The 17,798-nt window shown below is 47.5% G+C and overlaps 1 protein-coding gene across 1 annotated transcript in view; it reads left to right on the forward strand.

Moving 5' to 3' along the window:
• The window catches only part of LOC110517572 (plexin-B1), an 81,931-nt gene that overhangs the window by 228 nt on the left and 63,905 nt on the right, over positions 1–17,798 (forward strand). The window lies entirely within an intron of this gene.

Below are 17,798 nucleotides of genomic sequence, written 5' to 3' on the forward strand. Positions count from 1 at the left end.
TTTCTGTCTATCGGCTGTGGGACATTGATGTGAGTTTAGTTCGTGTGTTGCCCGGTTCCACTAACTTGTTCATGCTGGGCACCTGTAGCATGACACCTGTAGTCATAACATTACAGGGAATTACTAAAACGTCGGAAGTAAGCTTGTGTTGACGTGTGAAAAAGTGTTTCTTTGGACGTGTTTGGCGAAGTTTACATTGATATGTCGGCACTTGCTGCTATGCCGCACACAAAATAGTTCACATTCTTCAGGTGTTTGCACAGGGAACTTGGCTAACTCACACCCCCATACACATCAAACTGAACTAACTAGCATCAAAGACCAGCTCTGGTGTGTTTTAATGCTACGTAGCTAGTATAAAGTGGTCAACTAGCTAGTTCAAAGCTAACTTTGTGTGTGTGAATAGTACCAGTTGGTTTTACTCCGCCTGCACACCTGTCAGTGTTTCTGTGTTGTGGGAAAGCTGAAGAGTTCATTACGGGTTCAGCAGCTACGTTAGTTGCTGAACCCCTAATAATGAACCGAGTTGGTGAAACCCTATTCTATTTGTTCTGGTTCATTATTATAGTATTTGTTGGCTTAATAATAATAATAATAATAATAATATTTATTAGTGAAATGGAGATACCTAGTCAGTTGTCCACCTGAAATGTGTCTTCCTCATTTAACCCAACCTCTGAATCAAAGAGGTGTGGGGGCTGCCTTAATCGATATCCACGTCTTCTGTGCTCAGAGTTAACTGCCTTGTCAGGGGAACAGTGGGTTAACTGCCTCGTTCAGGGGAACAGTGGGTTAACTGCCTCGCTCAGGGGAACAGTGGGTTAACTGCCTCGTTCAGGGGAACAGTGGGTTAACTGCCTCGCTCAGGGGAACAGTGGGTTAACTGCCTCGTTCTGGGGAACAGTGGGTTAACTGCCTCGTTCAGGGGAACAGTGGGTTAACTGCCTCGTTCAGGGGAACAGTGGGTTAACTGCCTCGTTCACGGGAACAGTGGGTTAACTGCCTCGCTCAGGGGAACAGTGGGTTAACTGCCTCGTTCAGGGGAACAGTGGGTTAACTGCCTCGCTCAGGGGAACAGTGGGTAAACTGCCTCGTTCAGGGGAACAGTGGGTTACCTGCCTCGTTCAGGGGAACAGTGGGTTAGGGTTAGTTAGCTAACCCTGGTGGTCCTGTTAGTTAACCCTGGTGGTCCTCTTAGCTAACCCTTGTGGTTCTGTTAGTTAACTCTGGTGGTCCTGTTAGCTAACCCTGGTGGTCCTGTTAGCTAACCCTGGTGGTCCTGTTAGCTAACCCTGGTGGTCCTGTTAACCCTGGTGGTCCTGTTAGCTAACCCTAACCCTGGTGGTCCTGTTAGCTAACCCTGGTGGTCCTGTTAGCTAACCCTGGTGGTCCTGTTAGGTAACCCTGGTGGTCCTGTTAGTTAACCCTGGTGGTCCTGTTAGCTTATCCTGGTGGTCCTGTTAGCTAACCCTGGTGGTCCTGTTAGCTAACTGTAACCCTGGTGGTCCTGTTAGTTAACCCTGGTGGTCCTCTTAGCTAACCCTTGTGGTCCTGTTAACCCTGGTGGTCCTGTTAGCTAACCCTAACCCTGGTGGTCCTGTTAGCTAACCCTAACCCTGGTGGTCCTGTTAGCTAACCCAAGTGGTCCTGTTAGCCAACCCTGGTGGTCCTGTTAGCTAACCTTGGTGGTCCTGTTAGCTAACCTTGGTGGTCCTGTTAGCTAACCCTGGTGGTCCTGTTAGCTAACCCTGGTGGTCCTGTTGGCTAACCCTGGTGGTCCTGTTAGCTAACCCTGGTGGTCCTGTTAGCTAACCCTGGTGGTCCTGTTAGCTAACCCTGGTGGTCCTGTTAACCCTGGTGGTCCTGTTAGCTAACCCTAACCCTGGTGGTCCTGTTAGCTAACCCTGGTGGTCCTGTTAGCTAACCCTGGTGGTCCTGTTAGGTAACCCTGGTGGTCCTGTTAGTTAACCCTGGTGGTCCTGTTAGCTAACCCTAACCCTGGTGGTCCTGTTAGTTAACCCTTGTGGTCCTGTTAGCTAACCCTAACTCTGGTGGTCGTGTTAGTTAACCCTGGTGGTCCTGTTAGCTAACCCTGGTGGTCCTGTTAGGTAACCCTGGTGGTCCTGTTAGCGAGCCCTGGTGGTCCTGTTAGCTAACCCTGGTGGTCCTGTTAGCTAACCCTGGTGGTCCTGTTAGTTAACCCTGGTGGACCTGTTAGCTAACCCTAACCCTGGTGGTCCTGTTTGCTAACCCAAGTGGTCCTGTTAGCTAACCCTGGTGGTCCTGTTAGCCAATCCTGGTGGTCCTGTTAGCTAACCCTGGTGGTCTTAACCCTGGCTGTCCTGTTAGCTAACCCTAACCCTGGTGGTCCTGTTAGCTAACCCTGGTGGTCCTGTTGGCTAACCCTGGTGGTCCTGTTGGCTAACCCTGGCGGTCCTGTTAGTTAACCCTGGCGGTCCTGTTAGCTAGCCCTGGTGGTCCTGTTAGCTAACCCTGGTGGTCCTGTTAGCTAACCCTGGTGGTCCTGTTAGCTAACCCTGGTGGTCCTGTTAGCTAACCCTGGTGGTCCTGTTAGCTAACCCAAGTGGTCCTGTTAGCCAACCCTGGTGGTCCTGTTAGCTAACCTTGGTGGTCCTGTTAGCCAACCCTGGTGGTCCTGTTAGCTAACCCTGGTGGTCCTGTTAGCTAACCCTGGTGGTCCTGTTAGCTAACCCTGGTGGTCCTGTTAGCTAACCCTGGTGGTCCTGTTGGCTAACCCTGGTGGTCCTGTTAGCTAACCCTGGTGGTCCTGTTAGCTAACCCTGGTGGTCCTGTTAGCTAACCCTGGTGGTCCTGTTGTCTAACCCTGGTGGTCCTGTTGTCTAACCCTGGTGGTCCTGTTGGCTAACCCTGGTGGTCCTGTTGGCTAACCCTGGTGGTCCTGTTAGTTAACCCTGGTGGTCCTGTTAGCTAACCGTAACCCTGGTGGTCCTGTTAGTTAACCCTGGTGGTCCTGTTAGTTAACCCTGGTGGTCCTCTTAGCTAACCCTTGTGGTCCTGTTAGTTAACCCTGGTGGACCTGTTAGCTAACCCTAACCCTGGTGGTCCTGTTTGCTAACCCAAGTGGTCCTGTTAGCTAACCCTGGTGGTCATGTTAGCCAATCCTGGTGGTCCTGTTAGCTAACCCTGGTGGTCTTAACCCTGGCTGTCCTGTTAGCTAACCCTAACCCTGGTGGTCCTGTTTGCTAACCCAAGTGGTCCTGTTAGCTAACCCTGGTGGTCCTGTTAGCCAATCCTGGTGGTCCTGTTAGCTAACCCTGGTGGTCTTAACCCTGGCTGTCCTGTTAGCTAACCCTAACCCTGGTGGTCCTGTTAGCTAACCCTGGTGGTCCTGTTGGCTAACCCTGGTGGTCCTGTTGGCTAACCCTGGCGGTCCTGTTAGTTAACCCTGGCGGTCCTGTTAGCTAGCCCTGGTGGTCCTGTTAGCTAACCCTGGTGGTCCTGTTAGCTAACCCTGGTGGTCCTGTTAGTTAACCCTGGTGGTCCTGTTAGCTAACCCTGGTGGTCCTGTTAGCTAACCCAAGTGGTCCTGTTAGCCAACCCTGGTGGTCCTGTTAGCTAACCTTGGTGGTCCTGTTAGCTAACCCTGGTGGTCCTGTTAGCTAACCCTGGTGGTCCTGTTAGCTAACCCTGGTGGTCCTGTTAGCTAACCCTGGTGGTCCTGTTAGCTAACCCTGGTGGTCCTGTTGGCTAACCCTGGTGGTCCTGTTAGCTAACCCTGGTGGTCCTGTTAGCTAACCCTGGTGGTCCTGTTAGCTAACCCTGGTGGTCCTGTTAGCTAACCCTGGTGGTCCTGTTGTCTAACCCTGGTGGTCCTGTTGTCTAACCCTGGTGGTCCTGTTGGCTAACCCTGGTGGTCCTGTTGGCTAACCCTGGTGGTCCTGTTAGTTAACCCTGGTGGTCCTGTTAGCTAACCGTAACCCTGGTGGTCCTGTTAGTTAACCCTGGTGGTCCTGTTAGTTAACCCTGGTGGTCCTCTTAGCTAACCCTTGTGGTCCTGTTAGTTAACCCTGGTGGACCTGTTAGCTAACCCTAACCCTGGTGGTCCTGTTTGCTAACCCAAGTGGTCCTGTTAGCTAACCCTGGTGGTCATGTTAGCCAATCCTGGTGGTCCTGTTAGCTAACCCTGGTGGTCTTAACCCTGGCTGTCCTGTTAGCTAACCCTAACCCTGGTGGTCCTGTTAGCTAACCCTAACTCTGGTGGCTCTGTTCGTTAACCCTGGTGGTCCTGTTAGGTAACCCTGGTGGTCCTGTTAGGTAACCCTGGTGGTCCTGTTAGGTAACCCTGGTGGTCCTGTTAGGTAACCCTGGTGGTCCTGTTGGCTAACCCTGGCGGTCCTGTTAGTTAACCCTGGCGGTCCTGTTAGCTAGCCCTGGTGGTCCTGTTAGTTAACCCTGGTGGTCCTGTTAGCTAACCCTAACCCTGGTGGTCCTGTTAGCTAACCCAAGTGGTCCTGTTAGCCAACCCTGGTGGTCCTGTTAGCTAACCTTGGTGGTCCTGTTAGCTAACCCTGGTGGTCCTGTTAGCTAACCCTGGTGGTCCTGTTAGCTAACCCTGGTGGTCCTGTTAGCTAACCCTGGTGGTCCTGTTGGCTAACCCTGGTGGTCCTGTTGGCTAACCCTGGTGGTCCTGTTGGCTAACCCTGGTGGTCCTGTTGGCTAACCCTGGTGGTCCTGTTGGCTAACCCTGGTGGTCCTGTTGGCTAACCCTGGTGGTCCTGTTGGCTAACCCTGGTGGTCCTGTTAGTTAACCCTGGTGGTCCTGTTAGCTAACCGTAACCCTGGTGGTCCTGTTAGTTAACCCTGGTGGTCCTGTTAGTTAACCCTGGTGGTCTTCTTAGCTAACCCTGGTGGACCTGTTAGCTAACCGTAACCCTGGTGGTCCTGTTAGTTAACCCTGGTGGTCCTGTTAGTTAACCCTGGTGGTCCTGTTAGTTAACCCTGGTGGTCCTCTTAGCTAACCCTTGTGGTCCTGTTAGTTAACCCTGGTGGACCTGTTAGCTAACCCTAACCCTGGTGGTCCTGTTTGCTAACCCAAGTGGTCCTGTTAGCTAACCCTGGTGGTCCTGTTAGCCAATCCTGGTGGTCCTGTTAGCTAACCCTGGTGGTCTTAACCCTGGCTGTCCTGTTAGCTAACCCTAACCCTGGTGGTCCTGTTAGCTAACCCTGGTGGTCCTGTTGGCTAACCCTGGTGGTCCTGTTGGCTAACCCTGGCGGTCCTGTTAGTTAACCCTGGCGGTCCTGTTAGCTAGCCCTGGTGGTCCTGTTAGTTAACCCTGGTGGTCCTGTTAGCTAACCCTAACCCTGGTGGTCCTGTTAGCTAACCCAAGTGGTCCTGTTAGCCAACCCTGGTGGTCCTGTTAGCTAACCTTGGTGGTCCTGTTAGCTAACCTTGGTGGTCCTGTTAGCTAACCGTGGTGGTCCTGTTAGCTAACCCTGGTGGTCCTGTTGGCTAACCCTGGTGGTCCTGTTGGCTAACCCTGGTGGTCCTGTTGGCTAACCCTGGTGGTTCTGTTGGCTAACTCTGGTGGTCCTGTTGGCTAACCCTGGTGGTCCTGTTGGCTAACCCTGGTGGTCCTGTTAGTTAACCCTGGTGGTCCTGTTAGCTAACCGTAACCCTGGTGGTCCTGTTAGTTAACCCTGGTGGTCCTGTTAGTTAACCCTGGTGGTCCTGTTAGTTAACCCTGGTGGTCCTCTTAGCCTACCCTTGTGGTCCTGTTAGTTAACCCTGGTGGACCTGTTAGCTAACCCTAACCCTGGTGGTCCTGTTGGCTAACCCTGGTGGTCCTGTTGGCTAACCCTGGTGGTCCTGTTAGTTAACCCTGGTGGTCCTGTTAGCTAACCGTAACCCTGGTGGTCCTGTTAGTTAACCCTGGTGGTCCTGTTAGGTAACCCTGGTGGTCCTGTTAGGTAACCCTGGTGGTCCTGTTAGGTAACCCTGGTGGTCCTGTTAGGTATCCCTGGTGGTCCTGTTAGGTAACCCTGGTGGTCCTGTTAGTTAACCCTGGTGGTCCTGTTAGTTAACCCTGGTGGTCCTGTTAGTTAACCCTGGTGGTCCTGTTGGCTAACCCTGGTGGTCCTGTTAGCTAACCCTGGTGGTCCTGTTAGCTAACTGTAACCCTGGTGGTCCTGTTACTTAACCCTGGTGGTCCTCTTAGCTAACCCTTGTGGTCCTGTTAACCCTGGTGGTCCTGTTAGCTAACCCTAACCCTGGTGGTCCTGTTAGCTAACCCTAACCCTGGTGGTCCTGTTAGCTAACCCAAGTGGTCCTGTTAGCCAACCCTGGTGGTCCTGTTAGCTAACCCTGGTGGTCCTGTTAGCTAACCCTGGTGGTCCTGTTAGCTAACCCTGGTGGTCCTGTTAGCTAACCCTGGTGGTCCTGTTAGCTAACCCTGGTGGTCCTGTTGGCTAACCCTGGTGGCCCTGTTGGCTAACCCTGCTGGTCCTGTTGGCTAACCCTGGTGGTCCTGTTGGCTAACCCTGGTGGTCCTGTTGGCTAACCCTGGTGGTCCTGTTGGCTAACCCTGGTGGTCCTGTTGGCTAACCCTGGTGGTCCTGTTGGCTAACCCTGGTGGTCCTGTTGGCTAACCCTGGTGGTCCTGTTAGTTAACCCTGGTGGTCCTGGTAGTTAACCCTGGTGGTCCTCTTAGCTAACCCTTGTGGTCCTGTTAGTTAACCCTGGTGGACCTGTTAGCTAACCCTAACCCTGGTGGTCCTGTTTGCTAACCCAAGTGGTCCTGTTAGCCAACCCTGGTGGTCCTGTTAGCCAATCCTGGTGGTCCTGTTAGTTAACCCTGGTGGTCTTAACCCTGGCTGTCCTGTTAGCTAACCCTTGTAGTCCTGTTAGTTAACCCTGGTGGACCTGTTAGCTAACCCTAACCCTGGTGGTCCTGTTTGCTAACCCTGGTGGTCCTGTTAGCTATCCCTGTTGGTCCTGTTAGCTATCCCTGGTGGTCCTGTTAGCCAACCCTGGTGGTCCTGTTAGCTAACCCTGGTGGTCTTTACCCTGGTGGTCTTGTTAGCTAACCCTAACCCTGGTGGTCCTGTTGGCTAACCCTGGTTGTCCTGTTAGCTAACCCTAACCCTGGTGGTCCTGTTAGTTAACCCTGGTGGTCCGGTTAGTTAACCCTGGTGGTTCTGTTAGTTAACCCTAACCCTGGTGGTCCTGTTAGTTAACCCTGGTGGTCCTGTTAGTTAACCCTGGTGGTCCTGTTAGCTAGCCCTGGTGGTCCTGTTAGTTAACCCTGGTGGTCCTGTTAGTTAACCCTGGTGGTCCTGTTAGCTAGCCCTGGCGGTCCTGTTAGTTAACCCTGGCGGTCCTGTTAGTTAACCCTGGCGGTCCTGTTAGTTAACCCTGGCGGTCCTGTTAGTTAACCCTGGCGGTCCTGTTAGCTAGCCCTGGTGGTCCTGTTAGTTAACCCTGGCGGTCCTGTTAGCTAGCCCTGGTGGTCCTGTTAGTTAACCCTGGTGGTCCTGTTAGCTAGCCCTGGTTGTCCTGTTAGCTAGCCGTGGTGGTTCTGTTAGTTAACCCCAACGTTAGAATGGGCAAAACGAGTGACCTAAGTGACTGAGCGTGGTATGATCTCTACCAGTAGCAAGTGAAGTGTTGTTTTGGGTCTGTGGCAGGTTGCAGTGCATCCCTCATTTCTCTCAGCCCACAATTCCAGTACACAGTAATATAGGCTATATGCTTTTCCTTTGTTGTGCTAACATTACATCAAAACATCATTGTCTGTTTCTGGCTGTGTAAATTGTGCTGACGCTGTGTGTGTGTGTGTGTGTGTGTGTGAGAGAGAGAGAGCCCTTGATCATGCCAACTGCTGAGCCCCCCCCCCCCCCCCCCCCCCTCTCCATCACTTGTCAGATTCACCCTACCCTGTCCCACACATAAAGATGGGGGGGGGGGGCTTCAGTGTTGATGCGCTCAAGGTGTCATTAAATATGTATGGGGTCTTTTTAATGTATGATGCACAGTTCCCCCTCAGGAGCTCTGCAGGGCTCATCTCGCTCTGTCTGTCTCCATCTCGCTCTTTCTGTCTAGGGAGGACACTTTCATTTTTGGCTGTGGCTGTGAATACAGAGTTTTCGACCCCGCCCGACCAAATATGGATATTCTTTCTCAAAGCTACTGATCCAGATCACGTTCTGGACATTTTTTTTGATATTTTACACCCCCCAAAAATTCGAACTTAGCTACTGCTCACCAGACCTCCCGTCACATTTCTCTTTTTGCTCACCCTCTTCTGAACCACCTCTCGTTTCTCTCTTTGCTCACCCTCTTCTGAACCACCTCTCGTTTCTCTCTCTGCTCACCCTCTTCTGAACCACCTCTCCTTTCTCTCTTTGCTCACCCTCTTCTGAACCACCTCTCGTTTCTCTCTCTGCTCACCCTCTTCTGAACCACCTCTCGTTTCTCTCTTTGCTCACCCTCTTCTGAACCACCTCTCGTTTCTCTCTTTGCTCACCCTCTTCTGAACCACCTCCCGTCTCGTTTCTCTCTTTGCTCACCCTCTTCTGAACCACCTCTCGTTTCTCTCTTTGCTCACCCTCTGAACCACCTCCTGTCACGTTTCTCTCTTTGCTCACCCTCTTCTGAACCATGATGATGTAGCCAACGTCTCTGCCTCATATTTCTGAACCACTAAAATCAAAACCCTGTAGCAGATTGAAGGAACATTCAAGACCTTTTATGAAGGCTACAACTTTCTGGCTGTTGTAACGGCTATGTGCCTGGTCTAATACATTATCACAGCATGTTGGCTATGTGCCTGGTCTAATACATTATCACAGCATATTGGCTATATGCCTGGTCTAATACATTATCACAGCATATTGGCTATGTGCCTGGTCTAATACATTATCACAGCATGTTGGCTATGTGCCTGGTCTAATACATTATCACAGCATGTTGGCTATGTGCCTGGTCTAATACATTATCACAGCATATTGGCTATGTGCCTGGTCTAATACATTATCACAGCATATTGGCTATGTGCCTGGTCTAATACATTATCACAGCATGTTGGCTATGTGCCTGGTCTAATACATTATCACAGCATATTGGCTATGTGCCTGGTCTAATACATTATCACAGCATGTTGGCTATGTGCCTGGTCTAATACATTATCACAGCATGTTGGCTATGTGCCTGGTCTAATACATTATCACAGCATGTTGGCTATGTGCCTGGTCTAATACATTATCACAGCATGTTGGCTATGTGCCTGGTCTAATACATTATCACAGCATGTTGGCTATGTGCCTGGTCTAATACATTATCACAGCATATTGGCTATGTGCCTGGTCTAATACATTATCACAGCATGTTGGCTATGTGCCTGGTCTAATACATTATCACAGCATGTTGGCTATGTGCCTGGTCTAATACATTATCACAGCATATTGGCTATGTGCCTGGTCTAATACATTATCACAGCATGTTGGCTATGTGCCTGGTCTAATACATTATCACAGCATATTGGCTATGTGCCTGGTCTAATACATTATCACAGCATGTTGGCTATGTGCCTGGTCTAATACATTATCACAGCATGTTGGCTATATGCCTGGTCTAATACATTATCACAGCATATTGGCTATGTGCCTGGTCTAATACATTATCACAGCATGTTGGCTATATGCCTGGTCTAATACATTATCACAGCATGTTGGCTATGTGCCTGGTCTAATACATTATCACAGCATATTGGCTATGTGCCTGGCCTAATACATTATCACAGCATATTGGCTATGTGCCTGGTCTAATACATTATCACAGCATGTTGGCTATGTGCCTGGCCTAATACATTATCACAGCATGTTGGCTATGTGCCTGGTCTAATACATTATCACAGCATATTGGCTATATGCCTGGTCTAATACATTATCACAGCATATTGGCTATGTGCCTGGCCTAATACATTATCACAGCATGCTGGCTATATGCCTGGTCTAATACATTATCACAGCATATTGGCTATATGCCTGGCCTAATACATTATCACAGCATATTGGCTATGTGCCTGGTCTAATACATTATCACAGCATATTGGCTATATGCCTGGCCTAATACATTATCACAGCATATTGGCTATGTGCCTGGCCTAATACATTATCACAGCATATTGGCTATATGCCTGGTCTAATACATTATCACAGCATGTTGGCTATGTGCCTGGCCTAATACATTATCACAGCATGCTGGCTATATGCCTGGTCTAATACATTATCACAGCATATTGGCTATGTGCCTGGCCTAATACATTATCACAGCATATTGGCTATATGCCTGGTCTAATACATTATCACAGCATGTTGGCTATATGCCTGGTCTAATACATTATCACAGCATATTGGCTATATGCCTGGTCTAATACATTATCACAGCATATTGGCTATATGCCTGGTCTAATACATTATCACAGCATATTGGCTATGTGCCTGGCCTAATACATTATCACAGCATATTGGCTATATGCCTGGTCTAATACATTATCACAGCATGTTGGCTATGTGCCTGGCCTAATACATTATCACAGCATATTGGCTATGTGCCTGGTCTAATACATTATCACAGCATGTTGGCTATGTGCCTGGTCTAATACATTATCACAGCATATTGGCTATGTGCCTGGCCTAATACATTATCACAGCATGTTGGCTATGTGCCTGGCCTAATACATTATCACAGCATATTGGCTATATGCCTGGTCTAATACATTATCACAGCATGTTGGCTATGTGCCTGGTCTAATACATTATCACAGCATATTGGCTATGTGCCTGGTCTAATACATTATCACAGCATATTGGCTATGTGCCTGGTCTAATACATTATCACAGCATGTTGGCTATGTGCCTGGTCTAATACATTATCACAGCATATTGGCTATGTGCCTGGCCTAATACATTATCACAGCATATTGGCTATGTGCCTGGTCTAATACATTATCACAGCATGTTGGCTATGTGCCTGGTCTAATACATTATCACAGCATGTTGGCTATGTGCCTGGTCTAATACATTATCACAGCATATTGGCTATGTGCCTGGCCTAATACATTATCACAGCATATTGGCTATGTGCCTGGTCTAATACATTATCACAGCATATTGGCTATATGCCTGGTCTAATACATTATCACAGCATGTTGGCTATGTGCCTGGTCTAATACATTATCACAGCATGTTGGCTATGTGCCTGGTCTAATACATTATCACAGCATGTTGGCTATGTGCCTGGTCTAATACATTATCACAGCATATTGGCTATATGCCTGGTCTAATACATTATCACAGCATATTGGCTATATGCCTGGTCTAATACATTATCACAGCATATTGGCTATATGCCTGGTCTAATACATTATCACAGCATATTGGCTATATGCCTGGTCTAATACATTATCACAGCATATTGGCTATATGCCTGGTCTAATACATTATCACAGCATATTGGCTATATGCCTGGTCTAATACATTATCACAGCATATTGGCTATATGCCTGGTCTAATACATTGTCACAGCATATTGGCTATATGCCTGGTCTAATACATTATCACAGCATATTGGCTATGTGCCTGGCCTAATACATTATCACAGCATATTGGCTATGTGCCTGGTCTAATACATTGTCACAGCATATTGGCTATGTGCCTGGTCTAATACATTATCACAGCATATTGGCTATATACCTGGTCTAATACATTATCACAGCATATTGGCTATGTGCCTGGCCTAATACATTATCACAGCATATTGGCTATGTGCCTGGCTTAATACATTGTCACAGCATATTGGCTATATGCCTGGTCTAATACATTATCACAGCATGTTGGCTATATGCCTGGTCTAATACATTATCACAGCATGTTGGCTATATGCCTGGTCTAATACATTATCACAGCATATTGGCTATATGCCTGGTCTAATACATTATCACAGCATATTGGCTATATGCCTGGTCTAATACATTATCACAGCATATTGGCTATATGCCTGGTCTAATACATTATCACAGCATATTGGCTATATGCCTGGTCTAATACATTATCACAGCATGTTGGCTATATGCCTGATCTAATACATTATCACAGCTGAGCATCATTTGCTCAAATCATTAGCTTTTTATTTTACTAGACTGATGTTCATGCATCTGATGGTATTTAAGAGAACAGGGAACTCTGGGAAAAGTCAAATCGTGATGCCCGTGAACTTCAGGTCTGCTGTAGAAAGATGCTTGCGTGTTGGATGACCGTTCCAAACTATTTTCCCCAGTCGATCTAGTTTGTTTTGAGTTCCCAGTTGTATTGAACGCACTGAAGTCAGAAGTCTGCTATTTCCCAGTTCCTAGTTGTTTTAGAAACTGTATTAGTCTCTGCCACCTTCTCCCTCCCGCTGAGGGTCCACCTCTCACGGTCCCTGCTCTCTTTCCTTTCCTCCGGTGAGACTGCCCAGAGAGAGGGGACACCATCTTCCACCTGATGGTGAAGCTCGAGTCGCACTGCATCTGCCTCATGCACAAATTCATGTTGTTCCTATGATCAGAGAAAGTGAATCATTAATCAGCGATATACAAATTGGTCTATTTATTTACTAACTTAATCACAGAATTACATAAAAGTCCCTAGTGGCCTAAGCCGATATGACGGCTTGGTAGACAAAGGAAAGGGGTGGGGACACTCAGAGGATTCACTGTAATACAGTCGATAACTACACTCAAATGCCGAAACTTTTAACACGAACAGCCACTCATTTGAAAATAAATATCAATGTACATATTTACGAGTGTATGCCTTTGTTGTTCCTCTCCGATCGCCGGCCTGTCTGCTGCATAGTCAGTCAACAGAAAGCCTCTGGTTTGTCCACCGGAGATCAAAGTCTGTCGGAGTTGTAGGTTGTTATAATGGATACTTCAGTATCATGCGTTTTACCAGACTAAAGTAGTTAAACAGTTGCAGCCTGAATAATTGTTTTTTTAGTTTGTAGATTTCTTAGCCATTTCAACAGGTGTATATAAAACACACACACCTGTTGAAATGGCTAAGAAAAATGTTGAACAAGTCAAGAGGTCCTAATACTTACCGACTGCATTGTAGCTACCCTACCATAAACAACACAGCAGCAGACCAATCAGCAACGTTTGTTCTTGGGAAACAATACCCAACATTCTATGCTGGAGCTGAATTCTACTATCTGAAAAGGCAGGGTTTTTTGGTTTGTTGATGCGACACCTTTTTTTAATTGTCTGAAAGTTGTTATTGCAGGGGCATTCTGTCTGTAAAGGGTGTTCGATTCACTTTCTCTCTCTCTTGCTCTTCCCCTTTTCTCTCTTTTCCTAACCCCCCCCCCCTCCCCCCCCCGCGCTTTGGCTGGTGTTGTCACCGCTCCCCCTTCCTTCCTTCCTCCTTAACTTTCCTTTCCTTCCTTCCTCTGTTCCTCCCCTCCCTCGTCCCGCTCTCTCTCTTCCAGTGTGTGTCTGTGAAGATTATAGGCTGTGTGTTAGACTGAGAGAGAGGTGTTTTAAGGGGTGTAATAATGTGTGACAGAGAGAGAGGGGTGTGGCAGTGTAATTGGTGCCTGTGTTACACAGCTGTCTCAAAGACGGCGGCATCTGTTTCAATGTGTTTCCCTATATAGGCCTACACACACACACACACACATACACAGGCACATTCTCACACACACACACACACTGTCATTTAGCTTGTTGTATTCCACTGGTTTGTAAACTGTTCTCTTGTAAAGGCCTCTATTAACCAAACATCAGCCTGTGTGTGTTTTGGACGGTTGAGGAGACCAGGGTAGTGCTCTGCTGTGGACCAGGGTAGTGCTCTGCTGTGGACCAGGGTAGTGCTCTGCTGTGGACCAGGGTAGTGCTCTGCTGTGGACCAGGGTAGTGCTCTGCTGTGGACCAGGGTAGCGCTCTGCTGTGGACCAGGGTAGCGCTCTGCTGTGGACCAGGGTAGCGCTCTGCTGTGGACCAGGGTAGCGCTCTGCTGTGGACCAGGGTAGTGCTCTGCTGTGGACCAGGGTAGTGCTCTGCTGTGGACCAGGGTAGTGCTCTGGTGTGGACCAGGGTAGTGCTCTGCTGTGGGCCAGGGTAGTGCTCTGCTGTGGGCCAGGGTAGTGCTCTATATATAGATTGGGGTTGCATGTCTCTAGGGTTTCAGACAGTTTTCTGAGGTGACAGTACCTTCCCATAATTGTGCGTACTGTCGTACCATGTGTTCGAACCTGTTTTTCCACATTCATCACCAGCTGATTAGTTTCAGTACAGGTGGTGGTGCGGACAGCCCAGTACATCACTGGGGCCCAGCTCCCTGCCATCCAAGACCTCTATATCAGACGTATATCACTGACGGGGCCCCAGGCGCACTGACGGGGCCCCAGGCGCACTGACGGGGCCCTAGGCGCACTGACGGGGCCCTAGGCACGTACAGTAAGACGTATCTACCTCCTTCACTCCAGTATCCTGTCTCCTTCCCCCTATACATATCTACCTCCATCACTCCAGTATCCCTGTCTCCTTCCCCCTATACATATCTACCTCCATCACTCCAGTATCCCTGTCTCCTTCCCCCTATACATATCTACCTCCATCACTCCAGTATCCCTGTCTCCTTACCCCTATACATACAGTGCCTTGCGAAAGTATTCGGCCCCTTGAACTTTGCGACCTTTTGCCACATTTCAGGCTTCAAACATAAAGATAAAACTGTATTTTTTTGTGAAGAATCAACAACAAGTGGGACACAATCATGAAGTGGAACGACATTTATTGGATATTTCAAACTTTTTTAACAAATCAAAAACTGAAAAATTGGGCGTGCAAAATTATTCAGCCCCTTTACTTTCAGTGCAGCAAACTCTCTCCAGAAGTTCAGTGAGGATCTCTGAATGATCCAATGTTGACCTAAATGACTAATGATGATAAATACAATCCACCTGTGCGTAATCAAGTCTCCGTATAAATGCACCTGCACTGTGATAGTCTCAGAGGTCCGTTAAAAGCGCTGAGAGCATCATGAAGAACAAGGAACACACCAGGCAGGTCCGAGATACTGTTGTGAAGAAGTTTAAAGCCGGATTTGGATACAAAAAGATTTCCCAAGCTTTAAACATCCCAAGGAGCACTGTGCAAGCGATAATATTGAAATGGAAGGAGTATCAGACCACTGCAAATCTACCAAGACCTGGCCGTCCCTCTAAACTTTCAGCTCATACAAGGAGAAGACTGATCAGAGATGCAGCCAAGAGGCCCATGATCACTCTGGATGAACTGCAGAGATCTACAGCTGAGGTGGGAGACTCTGTCCATAGGACAACAATCAGTCGTATATTGCACAAATCTGGCCTTTATGGAAGAGTGGCAAGAAGAAAGCCATTTCTTAAAGATATCCATAAAAAGTGTTGTTTAAAGTTTGCCACAAGCCACCTGGGAGACACACCAAACATGTGGAAGAAGGTGCTCTGGTCAGATGAAACCAAAATTGAACTTTTTGGCAACAATGCAAAACGTTATGTTTGGCGTAAAAGCAACACAGCTGAACACACCATCCCCACTGTCAAACATGGTGGTGGCAGCATCATGGTTTGGGCCTGCTTTTCTTCAGCAGGGACAGGGAAGATGGTTAAAATTGATGGGAAGATGGATGGAGCCAAATACAGGACCATTCTGGAAGAAAACCTGATGGAGTCTGGAAAAGACCTGAGACTGGGATGGAGATTTGTCTTCCAACAGAACAATGATCCAAAACATAAAGCAAAATCTACAATGGAATGGTTCAAAAATAAACATATCCAGGTGTTAGAATGGCCAAGTCAAAGTCCAGACCTGAATCCAATCGAGAATCTGTGGAAAGAACTGAAAACTGCTGTTCACAAATGCTCTCCATCCAACCTCACTGAGTTTGAGCTGTTTTGCAAGGAGGAATGGGAAAAAATGTCAGTCTCTCGATGTGCAAAACTGATAGAGACATACCCCAAGCGACTTACAGCTGTAATCGCAGCAAAAGGTGGCGCTACAAAGTATTAACTTAAGGGGGCTGAATAATTTTGCACGCCCAATTTTTCAGTTTTTGATTTGTTAAAAAAGTTTGAAATATCCAATAAATGTCGTTCCACTTCATGATTGTGTCCCACTTGTTGTTGATTCTTCACAAAAAATACAGTTTTATATCTTTATGTTTGAAGCCTGAAATGTGGCAAAAGGTCGCAAAGTTCAAGGGGGCCGAATACTTTCGCAAGGCACTGTATATCTTAATTCCATAATTTAACTATTTAAATTGTTGTGTATTGTTAGATATTACTGCACAGCTAGAGCTAAAAACACAATTTCACTACTCCCGCAATGCGGCCAATAAAATGTGATTTGGTTTGATAACGTTGTTATAAGGCAATAGAACATGTCTTCTTCAGTCTAGGCGTCCCGCTAGCGGGGCAACTTTCTGTGAAACTGGAGGGCGCACAATTCAAATAAATAATCATAAAATGATGGATATTAAACATTGAGGTACATACAAGTGTCTTATATCGGTTGAAAGCTTAAATGATTGTTAGTCTAACTGCACAGATACCCTAAAATGTAATCAAACTATAATATTTAATATGGAAAGAAGTATGTTCAATAGGAAACCGATATTAGCAGGTGCGTCTTGTCTTTATCGCACGCCCAAACACGAATTTCGAATAGTGTGTCCCAGTACTAAAACTCCTTATTCGGTTTGGGAGAAACAAGCCTGAAACCTTGAACACAGAGTGCTGACACCCAGTGGAAGCCATATGAATTGCATCCTGAGCTAGATTTCAGAATGCTCCTATGCTTTCCAGTGTAAGAGCATGGGGCTCTCTCTCTCTCAAGAGAAAATAAAATAATTCAGATTGGTCTTTCTTTTGGATTTTCTCCTGCCATATCTATCGTGTTAGTCTCCTACATTATTTTAACATTTCTACAAACTTCCAAGTGTTTTCTATCCAATGCATATCCTGGCTTCTGGGCCTGAGTCACAGACAGTTTACTTTGGGCACATCATTCAGACAGGAAGTGGAGAAAGGAGGACCCTATCCCGAAGAAGTTTTAAGCAGTATCTATGAGTTTTACAGTGTGTATTCCTGCTGGTCACATTGGGCTCTCTGTTTACAGTGTGTATTCCTGCTGGTCACATTGGGCTCCGTTTACAGTGCTGGTCCTGGGCTCACATGGATACTTCTCTTTGGATGAAAAGCTAAATGTATTATATTGTCCAGAGAGACGTGTTGGTGGTCAGATGGTGAAATAGAAGGACAACAATCTAGATCAGTGTGTTAAGTAGTGCATAGCAGGGATCTATGATAATAGTGTTTTAATGGTTGTCGTGTCAGTTCCAGTGTGGTTTTTGACAGGCTGTCAATCTGGAGCCAGGATCAGTCTGCTTGATAAGCCATCTGCAACAAAGGAAGCAGCATGCCTTTAGAGAGTGTGTGTGTGTGTGTGTGTGTGTGTGTGTGTGTGTGTGTGTGTGTGTGTGTGTGTGTGTGAGAGCGTGCGTCCATGCTTTAAAATGTAGTGTCTGCCTCTCAGCTCTCTGAATTGAATGCTATGAGGGTCTAGCTAGATTTTAGCTGGGTCATCCATCCTCCGCTATGAAGGTCTAACCACAATACATTGTACACACACATACACTCTCTGCCTCAGTCACTGTCTGGATGCATCCCAGATACCAACCAGCCCGGTGTTGGGGTCAACCTGTAGCCTCAATACCAACCAGCCCGGTGTTGG

The sequence above is a fragment of the Oncorhynchus mykiss genome, chromosome 16, assembly GCF_013265735.2.
Source record: "Oncorhynchus mykiss isolate Arlee chromosome 16, USDA_OmykA_1.1, whole genome shotgun sequence".
NCBI lineage: Eukaryota > Metazoa > Chordata > Actinopteri > Salmoniformes > Salmonidae > Oncorhynchus > Oncorhynchus mykiss.